We start from the raw sequence: 13,490 nt of genomic DNA on the forward strand, positions 1-13,490 counted from the left end.
AACTTGGACATCCTCTCGAGAGCTTATAGTCTACATTGTCTATATATAGGCATCATTGCAAGATTATAGAGAGTAGTTTTATATTATTAAGAATATAATTTCAAATTTTTTGAGTTTTTTTCTAAAAAATTTGTCCATGTAAATTTATGTGTTCTTTCTTTCAAATCAAAATTATCAAAGTTTTTAACTTTTTGGCATTTTTCGATTGATTTTTACCATGGATTATCAAAGGCTAGTTTCGTTGAAGGTTCCCTTGAATTCAATTGTTTGTCTCGTGATTATTTGTTACTAAACTTCATAGTTTAGGGCCGAATTTCACATCGTTGCTTGTTTCAGTGATCGGGACAAAACTTCATGATCTTTTTGTTCATTGAATCAATGGCACGAGTAACTAAAGTTCATGTTTTCTTTTCACGTTCACGAAGAATGATATCACTTCCTCATCATCCGAAGAGCTACTCTCAACAAAAGGGACAACATTAGCAACAGCAGGCTTAGGTCTAGCCACAACCTCAAAGTCCTCATCATCGGAACCATCGATCTCCTGGGAGAAATCAGGGTCAGCCAGTGAGGGGCAAGAATACGAACCAACCTTGTTGAACCACTTGTTTGGGGTGAAATCGGGGTTATACCCTGCTCTTCGCTTTGATCTTCAGACTGGTGGTGGAGGCAAGAACACCATGTGCAGTAGCTCGTAATTATGAAGATTGCAGCTTTCGAGATCTATCTAATTACCCCTTTTCCAGGAGAAATTTCTTCAAGTGGAGTCGGGGCCTACAACATAAGTACTATGGCTAAGTAACCGACTGGATTTTCACTCCGGTGTTGTCACACCTGGGGCTCGGGCTCGGTCCATGCATTTATTATAAGGCTCGGGTTCGGCTCGTTTAGTATATATAAAAGCTCTGGCATGGATCGTTTAGTATATATAATTGATCGGGCTTGGTTCGTTAATAACTCGTAAGCAGACTCGTTAGCAAGCTCTTTTTTAGGCTTGTTAAGCAAGTTCATTTTCAAGCTCGTTAAGTAGGCTCGTTTTTGGGCTCGTTGAACATACAATGGTGCTCGAGTTTGAGTTTTTTTCGATTATAATTTCTCGATAAAATTGACTATAACTTGATTTACAACCTTACCATGATCAAAAACTCCAATCTCTAACCCAACCCAATTTCAAAAAATTCCATCAATTTCATTCATCAAAGTTTTCGATCTTTATGAATTTACAACATCATTACTAACTGTTGAAGTCATAATATATCCTCAAATCTCTGAATTTATAACAGATAAAATTCTAGATGCAAATTTCAGTCTCAAACCTTCGACTGCTTCCACGTTGTACAAGTTCAAGATGGACTCTTCTCTGCTGTATAGTGCACGATTGTATTCATTACTCAAAAAATTTCATCACACGATTAAATAATTAATAAACTCAAATGAAATATTCGGTTCTCTTTGCTACAACTTAAATTGTAATTCACCCAAGTGTAGGTTGTCTGCAAGTAATATACTCGTGAGTACGAGATCGATCCACGGAGAGGATGCTGTAATTTTAATTTTAGCAATGATATATTATAGATGGAAATATTATTATAAACTTTCAAATTCACAAATTATAAAATTGTCAAGGCTTCAAAGGTTCATTGTTGGTTTATTTAAGATTTCTTAACAAAAATAAATAAAAGAAACTAAAATAAAAATAAACATAAAAGAACAATTAAATATTTAAACAAATATATCATATAATATAGTTCTCACTATATTAAATTCAGATTAACCGATATTTAATACATGGTACCCATAAAATATATATAAATGCATAAATATAAACATAAAAGAACAATTAAATATTTAAACAAATATATCATATAATATAGTTCCCACTATATTAATATCAGATTAACCGATAATTAATATATGGTACCCATAATATATATATAAGTGCATAAATATAAATTGACATAAAAGTAAATGTTAGATCAAATCACCATATTTCATTTAGAACAACCGGCAGAGCCATGCTATCGTCTAAATAAAATATATGACTTTTTATGTTAGTTGCGGAAATGTAAATGTTAGTTGCAGAAAGTAAATGTTAATTGCGGAAAGTAAATGTTAATTGCGGAAAGTAAATGTTAGTTCAAATCACAATATATTATTTAGAACAACCGACAGTGTCACGCTATCGTCTAAATAATATATATGATTTTATTATAAATAGATACATATATTTATAGTATATAATTATTGTAGTATTTATTGTATCATATTAGACAACAAATCAAGGTAACCACATTCAAGGTACCAAGTATTTGATGTAAATAGATAACAATAAATCATCCAAATTATACCTACAAATAAAGATCAATTAGTAAAACAAAATAAAAAAATAGAAAAAGAAAGAATATACAAAATATAAACAATCTTACTTGACCAAAAATGAAACCTTTTCACCTTGACATAAAAAGATTTAGCTTGCCATGAACATGAAACTCAAGAATAAGGACAAAATAATTTTCATACTTGAACTTGAGAAATATTCACACTCAAACTTTTATTCTCACAATATTTATTTTACAAATGAGGAATTCTCTACACTCTTGCACACTACAAAGCTTATACAACACATCTATTTATAGGCCAAATGAGAGCAAGAGTCCAAGGCTCATTAAATGTGAAATAGTAAAGTTGGTGGGTGCTTGTTTCCTTGAATGTCAATACCATGACCCAACTTTAATTGGCATGTTTGATGCCTTAGACCACCGATTCAGCCTTTCTTTTCAACATAGAACACGTAGGATATTTTGTGTAGATGTGTGTGAACATATAATTCAACTCTTTTGGATAAAAGGTGAAATAGTTATGATATTTTTACTACAAGCTGGTCATAGCAAAAGTAAATCTGTCTCCATTTTGATGTTTGATTATTTTGATCATCTTAATGAGGTTTTTGGAATTTCTTGTCTTCTACAAAGTTGAAGATGCCTCTTTTGTAATTCTACAGGATTTGAGATTACTCCAATATGACCTTTGTAGTTTGAGTAATTTTATTTTTACCAAACCTGCGCAAAACATAAAATACAACATTTTTAGTAAAATATTTAAATATAAACACATAACACAAAAATAATACAACTACATAATTTTAATGAAACTTTAATTTTAAAACACACTTTTAAACATATAAATAATTACAAATTTTAAGTTTCATCACACCCCCAAACCGGCTAATTACTAGTCCCTTAGTAATAAAATATCATAAAATATCATAAAATCACAAGTTAGATTTTTATTCCTTAATATATATATTCAAATTTGCAAACTTTTGAATTTTAAAACACACTTGATCCCAAATCTAACAAAGCTTTTTTAATTTTATTTTTTCCAATAATACATGAAATTGTTGGACAATCGGGATCTTTATATTTCAAGGTAGAATTATTTTGAATAATAGAGCTTACTTGCTCCGTTAAGAATGCTTTCTTCTTTACATGCAATTGTCTTTTCACAGTACATAAATCTTTTAAAAACTTTGCATAAGAAGGCACTTGTTTAATAGCATCTAATAATGGAATATTTATTTTTACTTGTTTAAAAACTTCATAAATATCAGAATCATTTTTTTGTGTTTTATTATTAACTAATGCATGAGGGAAAGGAACACGTTTATTTGACTCACATATTATTTCAGATAATTTATCATCAACTTTCTTAATCTTAGGACTCAAAGTATCATCTTTCTCGAAAGTATCAAAATTTTCATCCTTACTCTTTGAGTTTGACTGATCTTTGTTTTCATCACTATATGGGTCCTTAACTATTTTACCACTTCTAAGAGTAATAACAGATTTTACTTGATCAAATTTTTCTTGATTTTGATTTTTAGGATTAGGTTGTGGTTGAGATGGAAATTTTCCTTTTTCATGAATATTAAGTGCAGACGCAAATTTTGCAAGAGTTTCTTTCAAATCATTCATAGATTGAATGTTTTGAATATTGATAGACTCTTGCTTTTGAATGTATGCATGAATTTCATCTTCAGAATGTTTTCTTGGAGGTGGAATATAAGGAGCATAACCTTGATGATTTTGGTTATTTTGAAAAGGTTGTTGTGAAGGTTGTGCATTATTATCGTTCCTCAAACTAAAACTAGGATGATTTCTCCAACCAGGATTATATGTTTGTGAAAAAGGATCTAATGTTGGTTTTTAAAATTGTTAACATAATTGACTTGTTCATGGAGACATTCTTTAAATGAAGGCAAAGTTGGACAATTTTTTTGTGAGATGATCATATGTATCACATATATGACAGATAATTTCTTGAACACTTTTTAATTGATCACTCTTTTTCATTTCTAATGACTCTATTTTTCTTGCTAAGGATGCAAGTTTAGCTTGAATATCTACATCTTCTTTAAGATGATAAATACCAACCCCATTTGTTGAATTATTGGTTTTACTTGGTGGTTCAATTGAGCCTATATTATACCAATTTTGAGCATTTTCTGCTAATGACTCCAAATATTCCATAGCTTCATTTGGGTTTTTATCTTCAAAAGTTCCATTACACATGAATTCTATCATTTGCCTATCTTTAGGTATTAAACCTTCATAAAAGTGAGAAACTATCATCCATATTTCAAAACCATGATGTGGGCATGTATTAAGTAACTCTTTATATCTATCCCAACATTGATAAAATGTTTCCCCTTGTTTTTGAGAAAAAATTGTAATTTGTCTTTTAAAAGAGTTTGTTCTATGGGAAGGAAAAAACTTTTTTAGAAATTGTTGTTGCATTTCTTCCCATGATCTTATTGAACTTGATCTCAAATTTTGCAACCATGTTTTAGCTTTATCTTTTAAGGAAAAAGGGAAAAGCTTTAATCGAACAGTATCCATGCTACAATTTTGATCATTATAAGTGTTGCAAACCTCCTCAAATTCTCTTAAATGCAAATATGGATTTTCAGAATCTAATCCATGAAAATTTGGTAAAAGTTGAATGACTTGTGGCTTAAAATTGAAATTAGATGCATCAGGAGGAAAAACTAAACAAGATGGTGTACTAGTTCTTATTGGATTCATATGGTGCCTAAGTGTTCTTGGTTGTTCATGTTCTTGATTATTATTATTATTATTATTATTATTATTATTATTATTATTATTATTATTATTATTATTATTATTATTATTATTATTATTATTATTATTATCATCATCTTGATTATTAGAATTATCCTCCATGTTTAAAATATTTTCAGATACTCGAACAAGTCTACCACTTTGTTTACGACTCCAAACAATCATACAATTAAAAACAACATACTATTCACATAAGTAACATAAATAACAAAATTAAACTTAATTTATACCTCCCCGGCAACGGCGCCAAAAACTTGCTACAACTTAAATTGTAATTCACCCAAGTGTAGGTTGTCTGCAAGTAATATACTCGTGAGTACGAGATCGATCCACAGAGAGGATGCTGTAAGTTTAATTTTAGCAATGATATATTATAGATGGAAATATTATTATAAACTTTCAAATTCACAAATTATAAAATTGTCAAGGCTTCAAAGGTTCATTGTTGGTTTATTTAAGATTGCTTAACAAAAATAAATAAAAGAAACTAAAATAAAAATAAACATAAAAGAACAATTAAATATTTAAACAAATATATCATATAATATAGTTCCCACTATATTAATGTAAGGCCCGAAAATATTAAATTATTAATTATGGGATTTGAGAATTAAATTCCATATTATGGGCTAATATTGATTTGAGAAATTATGGAAATGATAGATTTAATTTCCGAGCTGAAAATATTTAATTTGAGAATTTACGGATTTTGAGAATTAAATTCCACGAATTCTTAAATTAAAAGAAGAAATATTCGATTTGAATATTTATGGGATTTAAGATTTAATTCCATGTTTCTGGAAGTAACGAAGATGAATTTTGAAGATTTAACCTGATCAGGGAGTGATCTGCAATTATCGACGTTGCAAGGGCTAAAGTGCCAAAGGCCGGATTATTTTATTAAGTCGAATTTATTGAATTTTAATCCGAGTATATTTAATTTGGTAATATTTAGAGTTTTGATTTAAATTATAATATTCTTAAATTATTTTGGATTGAAATTGAATTAAATAGAAGGTCGAGGACTGAATTGCAATTAATGAAGACTTGAGGGGTTAAATTGCAAATATTCAATGCATATCTGAATTGGAGGTCGATTATCAGCATTGTACGTGTAAGGCATTCAGAAAAGAGAAGGTAGAACAGAGGGCTCGAATCTTTTCTTGTCATTTGATTTCGACGATTTTCAAAATGCCGTAATTTTTGCGTCGGTCGTCCGATTTCAATTCTGAAAGATGTTTTGGAATCCTTGCGATGAGTACTTCGACTTGATGTAAGTTTCTGAGTACTTTAAGTATGTTTTGTAGAACGAAATTGGCAGAGATCAGTACATGAGAATATGATCTTGTTCTTGACGTGTTGTCTTGTTTATATTCGAAACCGGATTGAAGATTTAGTTTTGAATGAATCGTATGGATTCTCCAGCATGTATTATAGAAATTTTAGCTGCTGGTATGTGGTTATTTGTCTGGTTTATGATCACATATGCTGATATGAGATTGAATTCGAAGTCGATATTTCGCCGGTTACCGATTTTCAGTCGTTATGCCGTCGATTGATATTTTGAAACTGTTTTTGATAGTCTACGCTTGAGCCAATGATCTGAAGATCATATACTGATTTTGTTAGATGATAATCTTTACATTTCAAACATGTTATGAGCTCAATCAACTCAAGAGATCGAATTTTGAACCGAGGAAGTTTGCTTACGGTTTTGGATGAGTTGTTTGATAATAGATGGATGTTTTGATAGCTGATAATTGAACCGAGATGTTCATTGAAATGTTGCTGATGTTGTAGCATCTTTATTCTTCAATTTCAGATTATTGTGAAGTCTTATTGACTCGAGAACGGGACTTCGTTGAAGGAAGAAGAAGTGAAGGTTTGGAAATGAATTGATTGAAGATGTATTGATATTTTGACACAATTCTGATATGATAGAATTGATCGAAGTTTGATATATCTGTTTTGATGATTATGTTCAGAGTTGAAGCATTCAGAACAGAAGAACTACGAAGGTATAATGACGACATCGAGAGTCAGGAAGTTTGAAACTCGAGGACGATTCTTCTTGAGTTCTTCCGCCAAAATCACATACGTATTTAGTGTTTTGTTTTGATTATGATGTTGTCGATCCATCACAGGTAGTGGATCTTTACTTTTGGGTCGATGTGATTTTGATATGATGATGATACGATTTGATTCTATACCAAGGTCGGAGGACGACTTTATTTGATTATACCAAGGTCGGAGGACGACTTTATTTTCTTATACCAAGGTCGGAGGACGACTTTATTCGAATCCGGAATGATTTTGATAAATGGATATCCATGTCAAGATCGGATACGATTCTTGATGGCAACAATGTTTTATGAACCAATTCTTGATGGACAGAAGCGTTAGTTACTCTTATTATTGAGTCGAATTGAAATAGAGTTGATATGATTTATTTAACGCTTTATATATGTTGCTTATACTAAGATTGTTTTCTCACCGGAGTTTATCCGGCTGTTGTTTTTTTTTGTATGTGTGCATCACAACAGGTGGGGCATGAGCTAGTCTGAGATGACATTGATAGCACAGGAGCGAAACTTAGCAAGTGTGGACTCGGGTTTTAAAGAGAAAGAATGGTAGTTTGATAGCCTTGATTTTGATATGAAACTTGAGACTTAGAAGCTCACATGGGAATACTAAGTGTAGCTTATTGTTTCATGATTCTATGCTATCTATTTGATGTAATAATCTTATGATTTGATGCTTGAGCATGGCTATATGTATATATTCATGTTTTGAGATACTATAACATGTTTAGGATCGAGTTGAATGAAGATTCTTGCCATTGTTCTGAGTTTTGATAGCAAAGTTTGATCTGTACTTTTTCTGGAAATACATGCTCACTCGATCGGCGATTTTTTCCGGATCGAGCGAGGCCTTGTCCTGTAGGCAGAAACGAAAAAAAATGCATGCTTGCTCGATCGGCGATTTTTGCCGGATCGAGCGAGGTCTTGTTTTGTGCAGGCCGAGAGTTGAGCTATTGAGCTCGCTCGATCGGGTGTTTTTCACCGATCGAGCGAGGTTCTGAAATTTAAAAAAAAAAAATAAAATTTAGCTCTTGGTTTGCATTATTTTCTAATGTTGATTAATTGTTTTATTAATCTTTAATTGCCCTAAGATGAGATTAGTAACCCGATGTCCTCACAAGAGGTGGTATCAGAGCGTAAGTTCTTGGACTGAGATAGAAGCTGAGCGGGGTAGATTGAGTCACATGCATTTTCAGTATAGCATGATTATACATTATTTGATTTGATGATTCGCTGATTTGATAAATTGCATGTGAGCATGATCTATCTTTGAACTTTAACTGCCTGATTTACTGATTTGTAAATTTTTGAAATTTTTACCGTTTTGTTATATGATTTTACCGGGTGATGTAAGCACCCATAATTGAATAGAACAGTGTTCTTTGGGTGACGTAAACACCCCAGACTGACAGAATAGTATGGCCAGACGGAACAGAATGGTATGGTCAGATTGAACAGAACAGAACGGTATTGCTCAGCTGAATGAAGTATCTCTGATTGAACAGAACAGAAGATTAGCCAATAGATGAGGTTGTAGGTACTAGTTGGTTTGAAGAACTTGACCAGTTGTTCAAATATCGGAAAGATTCAGAGGAATATCGGATCAGATTGATTGAATACCAACTTCAAAACCTAGCAACCAACTGGTGGATTTTGAAGAAATGATAAGAGAGCAGAGGTATATTTTCTGTTGGTAAGTGCTTAGAACAGACTTTTGTTTCTTATTCTCTGCCACAACAGATAGAAATTCTAAAAAAAAAAAATATACCGCTAGAAGTTGAATAGTTTGAATTGGAGGAATGCCTTATTAGAAATTTCAAGCCTATTACAATTCTTTGAATTGTAAATGATGAAAAGCTCAAGATTGAGTAAATTATTTAATGACTTGAATCTGCAGATTATGTTTGAATAAATGTTGACGACCGAAACATTTTGTTTAAACGACATAGACCTGTCTAAAAGAATAGAAGCTGAATGATGAGTTAGGAGAATGGAATTGGAGACATGAAAGAGTCTGTGAGATATTCACAACTTTATCTACAATTTGTTTTTCAGAACTGACATGAAGTGAATGATATGAAAATAAATCGCTAACTTTAGCGAGTCGAGATGGATTAGTCTGATTCTGAATGCAGAGCATATTAGAAATTATTACACACATTGTGGAGGAGATATCTGAAAAAACAGTGTAAGGACAAGTCAGACAGATGTGCTAAAAATTTATTCAATGAATAAATTCCAGAAGTATACAGAGGATCAGAATGAAATTGCACCTGAGAAGGAAATTTCAGGTAACAGATTTATTTTGTTTTGACCTGCTTATTATTGGTGCAATAGACACATAAGAGCTGAAAGCATATTATATGATCACCTCTGTATCAGAGAGATTTTGTGAATTAAACTGAAGAATAGAACTATAACTTCGATGAACTGACACCGAACATGATATTGTTCATATGGGAACTATACGGTTGCAAGATTATGAGAATATACCTAAGTATTGATGAGTGATGGTTGCAGAGTATTGAATCACTGGATTTTGTGATTTAACCAATCAGTATGATGATAAGAAGAGATAAAATTAGATCAACAAGAACCTAGTGTGCATATGAATTTGATGATATGATATAGAATCTCGAATTACGATTCTGTGATTTCGGTTTGATATATGATGTTTGATTACAGAAATATTCCGAAATCAGTATATTCGATATGTTCAAGATCTAAATTAGCATTGATAAGTATGCTACTGAATAGAGATTACAGATATGTTCCAGTAAGATTTTTGACTTTAGTTGAAGTTGGGAACTGGAATTCAATATTGAATTGAAGAATTGAAGAATTTATGAATTATCAACTTGATGAAATTATGAATTGGATATTAATCTTGAGGTTTAGAAGATAGATGATGATATGAAAATGGGTTACAGATGAGTCTTTTCTTTGATTATGCTGAATCGAATACATCAATTGGACATATAATTCTTGAAATATTTGATTTCGAGTGGCTCTCCTTGTTTTGTTCATAGAGCCTGAGTGATTTACTCATTTTGAGTTATGTGATGCAAGTGAGTTGTTTTCACTTTGCAGATTTTGTTATCTAGAAGATTTGATTTTGGATGACCTTGATTGAGGGATTTTCTCAATCTTGATTTATTTCTTTTGATTTTGAGAATTATTGATCCTTTGATGATATTTCAGCATATTTTAAGATTGTGACTCGTAACTGATAGAAAAATTTGAATATGATCCATGATTTTTGGGTTAGAAGATATGAATTGTCGGTATTGGGAGATAGGAATAAGGAATGAAATAGGCATCCGATGAATTGATTTCAGATTTTTCTGTATTCTGGTTTGCATATTCAGATGCATATAACACCAATCAGAATGATTTTTCGATTGGAAGTAAGGCAGAATTGTTCAGAAGATGAAAGCAACACAGAAAGTAAATTGAAGTGATGAGAATTCAGGAAGAAATGTCAGATAAAGATATGAATTGAAGCCTCAGATCCGAATGAATGAATTTTATTTGAATTGATTATTTGATTGTGCCTGATATTTCCGAAAAGAGATATCAGAATTTGAAAGAATTGCACAACAATGAATTCGATATTCATTCGATAAATGTTTTATCAGAAGATAAAGCAAATAGAAGTAACAAAATTAATACGTTTTTGAACAGAGATTTTCTGATAAAGTTGAAAATCGTTGATCAGATGAGTTCAATGTTAGTCTGGAAACTCCAAACATTGAAACATTGAGGTTACTATTATATTGTAATACAGATGATCCGAAGACTGTCAGTACTTTTGGAGGTAAAGGTACATTATATTATCCTTGAATTGGAAGAATAGTCAGAGAAGATGAATCGAAGTTGTGAGAATGAACTTTTTCTCTGATATGATACTGATTATCAACAACTCTGAATACTTTGAAATCTTTGACTACAACATATTATACTCTGATTCATGGATAGTCCGAATAGACTAATCAGAATTTGGCAGAATACTCTGTATGAGATGTGATGAACAGCTATCTATTCAGATCCGTGAAGAAGATAGAGATATAATGATAGTACAGGAATGATTAAAATCTATTGTCAGAATTAAGACTTTAGATTTATTCGACAGAATGTGGCATCGATTGATTGATTGATGTTCTAAGAGTTGGTTTTGATTGCTGGATTATCTGAGTCAATTTTCCAGATATTGATGTTATTCTCAGAACTTCAATACCTGATTCGGTATTACTTGACTTGATGTGTTGCCACTTGATGATTATAATTCCTGTAACAACTATTGAGCCGATTTTGAGATAATGCTATGATGGAAAGAAATCCGATTGCTTGTATTGAAATGATATTACCGAGGTATATGACATCAGATCAGATAAAATTTGTCGATATCAGATCAGATTTGATTTGAGACACAAAGATTTTGACGATGAATCTGTAGGAAATGAAAACGGAAAAGAAGAACCAGAATTAGTAATTGAATGATAGATATACCTTTTGAAGCTGAAACGGATTAGTTAAGCGGAAAAAGTTATTCTTGAAACATCATTCAATTCAAAATAGAGAAAAAACAGAATTTCATTTACAGATTCAGAATATGAGGTTGAATACTGAACTTGAAGCAACGAAATGAATGATAGTGTAGACTTGATATGTTCTATACAGAACATTGAATGATATTCAGAAAGAAACAAGTCGACACAAAGACTGAACTTCATTGAATAAGATGTCAGATGGACTTAACGATGGGAAAAGATTTATTCTTTTCAGCTTGATACAATGATTCTGAATTGTTTCATGTATCTAAAGTAAGGAAGTATTGATAGATTCCTTCTGTGGACTTAAATCAGACAAGAAGACTAATGAAAAGATTCTGAGATAAGTCGAATATTCGACATATTCTTGATTTAGAATAGAAACAACTCAGAGAGAATTGTTTTCAGTATTTGAGTACAACTGATGATTGAAGTGAGAATAACTTCAGATAATCATTTAGTCTATCAGACTTGATATTTGACTTGACTACGATTTCGAGGACGAAATCATTTCTTAGAGGGGAGGAATTGTAAGGCCCGAAAATATTAAATTATTAATTATGAGATTTGAAAATTAAATTCCATATTATGGGCTAATATTGATTTGAGAAATTATGGAAATGATAGATTTAATTTCCTAGCTGAAAATATTTAATTTGAGAATTTATGGATTTTGAGAATTAAATTCCACGAATTCTTAAATTAAAAGAAGAAATATTCGATTTGAATATTTATGGGATTTAAGATTTAATTCCATGTTTCTGGAAGTAACGAAGATGAATTTTGAATATTTAACCTGATCAGGGAGTGATCTGCAATTATCGACGTTGCAAGGGCTAAAGTGCAAAAGGCCGGATTATTTTATTAAGTCGAATTTATTGAATTTTAATCCGAGTATATTTAATTTGGGAATATTTAGAGTTTTGATTTAAATTCTAATATTCTTAAATTATTTTGGATTGAAATTGAATTAAATAGAAGGTCGAGGACTGAATTGCAATTAATGAAGACTTGAGGGGTTAAATTGCAAATATTCAATGCATATCTGAATTGGACGTCGATTATCAGCATTGTACGTGTAAGGCATTCAGAAAAGAGAAGGTAGAACAGTGGGCTCGAATCTTTTCTTGTCATTTGATTTCGACGATTTTCAAAATGCCGTAACTTTTGCGTCGGTCGTCTGATTTCAATTCTGAAAGATGTTTTGGAATCCTTGCGATGAGTACTTCGACTTGATGTAAGTTTCTGAGTACTTTAAGTATGTTTTGTAGAACGAAATTGGCAGAGATCAGTACATGAGCATATGATCTTGTTCTTGACGTGTTGTCTTGTTTATATTCGAAACCGGATTGAAGATTTAGTTTTGAATGAATCGTATGGATTCTCCAGCATGTATTATAGAAATTTTAGCTGCTGGTATGTGGTTATTTGTATGGTTTATAATCACATATGCTGATATGAGATTGAATTCGAAGTCGATATTTCGTCGGTTACCGATTTTCAGTCGTTATGTCGTCGATTGATGTTTTGAAACTGTTTTTGATAGTTTAGGCTTGAGCCAATGATCTGAAGATCATATACTGATTTTGTTAGATGATAATATTTACATTTCAAACATGTTATGAGCTCAATCAACTCAAGAGATCGAATTTTGAACCGAGGAAGTTTGCTTACGGTTTTGGATGAGTTGTTTGATAATAGATGGATGTTTTGATAGC

The 13,490-nt window shown here is 31.4% G+C and overlaps 1 non-coding gene across 1 annotated transcript; it reads left to right on the top strand.

Moving 5' to 3' along the window:
- Nucleotides 1-4,641: 4,641 nt before the first annotated feature.
- LOC140869999 (small nucleolar RNA R71) lies at nucleotides 4,642-4,752 on the top strand. Its single transcript, XR_012146985.1, has one exon. It is a non-coding gene; the product is annotated as a small nucleolar RNA R71 (small nucleolar RNA).
- The last annotated feature ends 8,738 nt before the right edge of the window (nucleotides 4,753-13,490 follow it).

Source organism: Henckelia pumila, chromosome 4 (assembly GCF_033568475.1).
Source record: "Henckelia pumila isolate YLH828 chromosome 4, ASM3356847v2, whole genome shotgun sequence".
NCBI classification, from domain to species: domain Eukaryota; kingdom Viridiplantae; phylum Streptophyta; class Magnoliopsida; order Lamiales; family Gesneriaceae; genus Henckelia; species Henckelia pumila.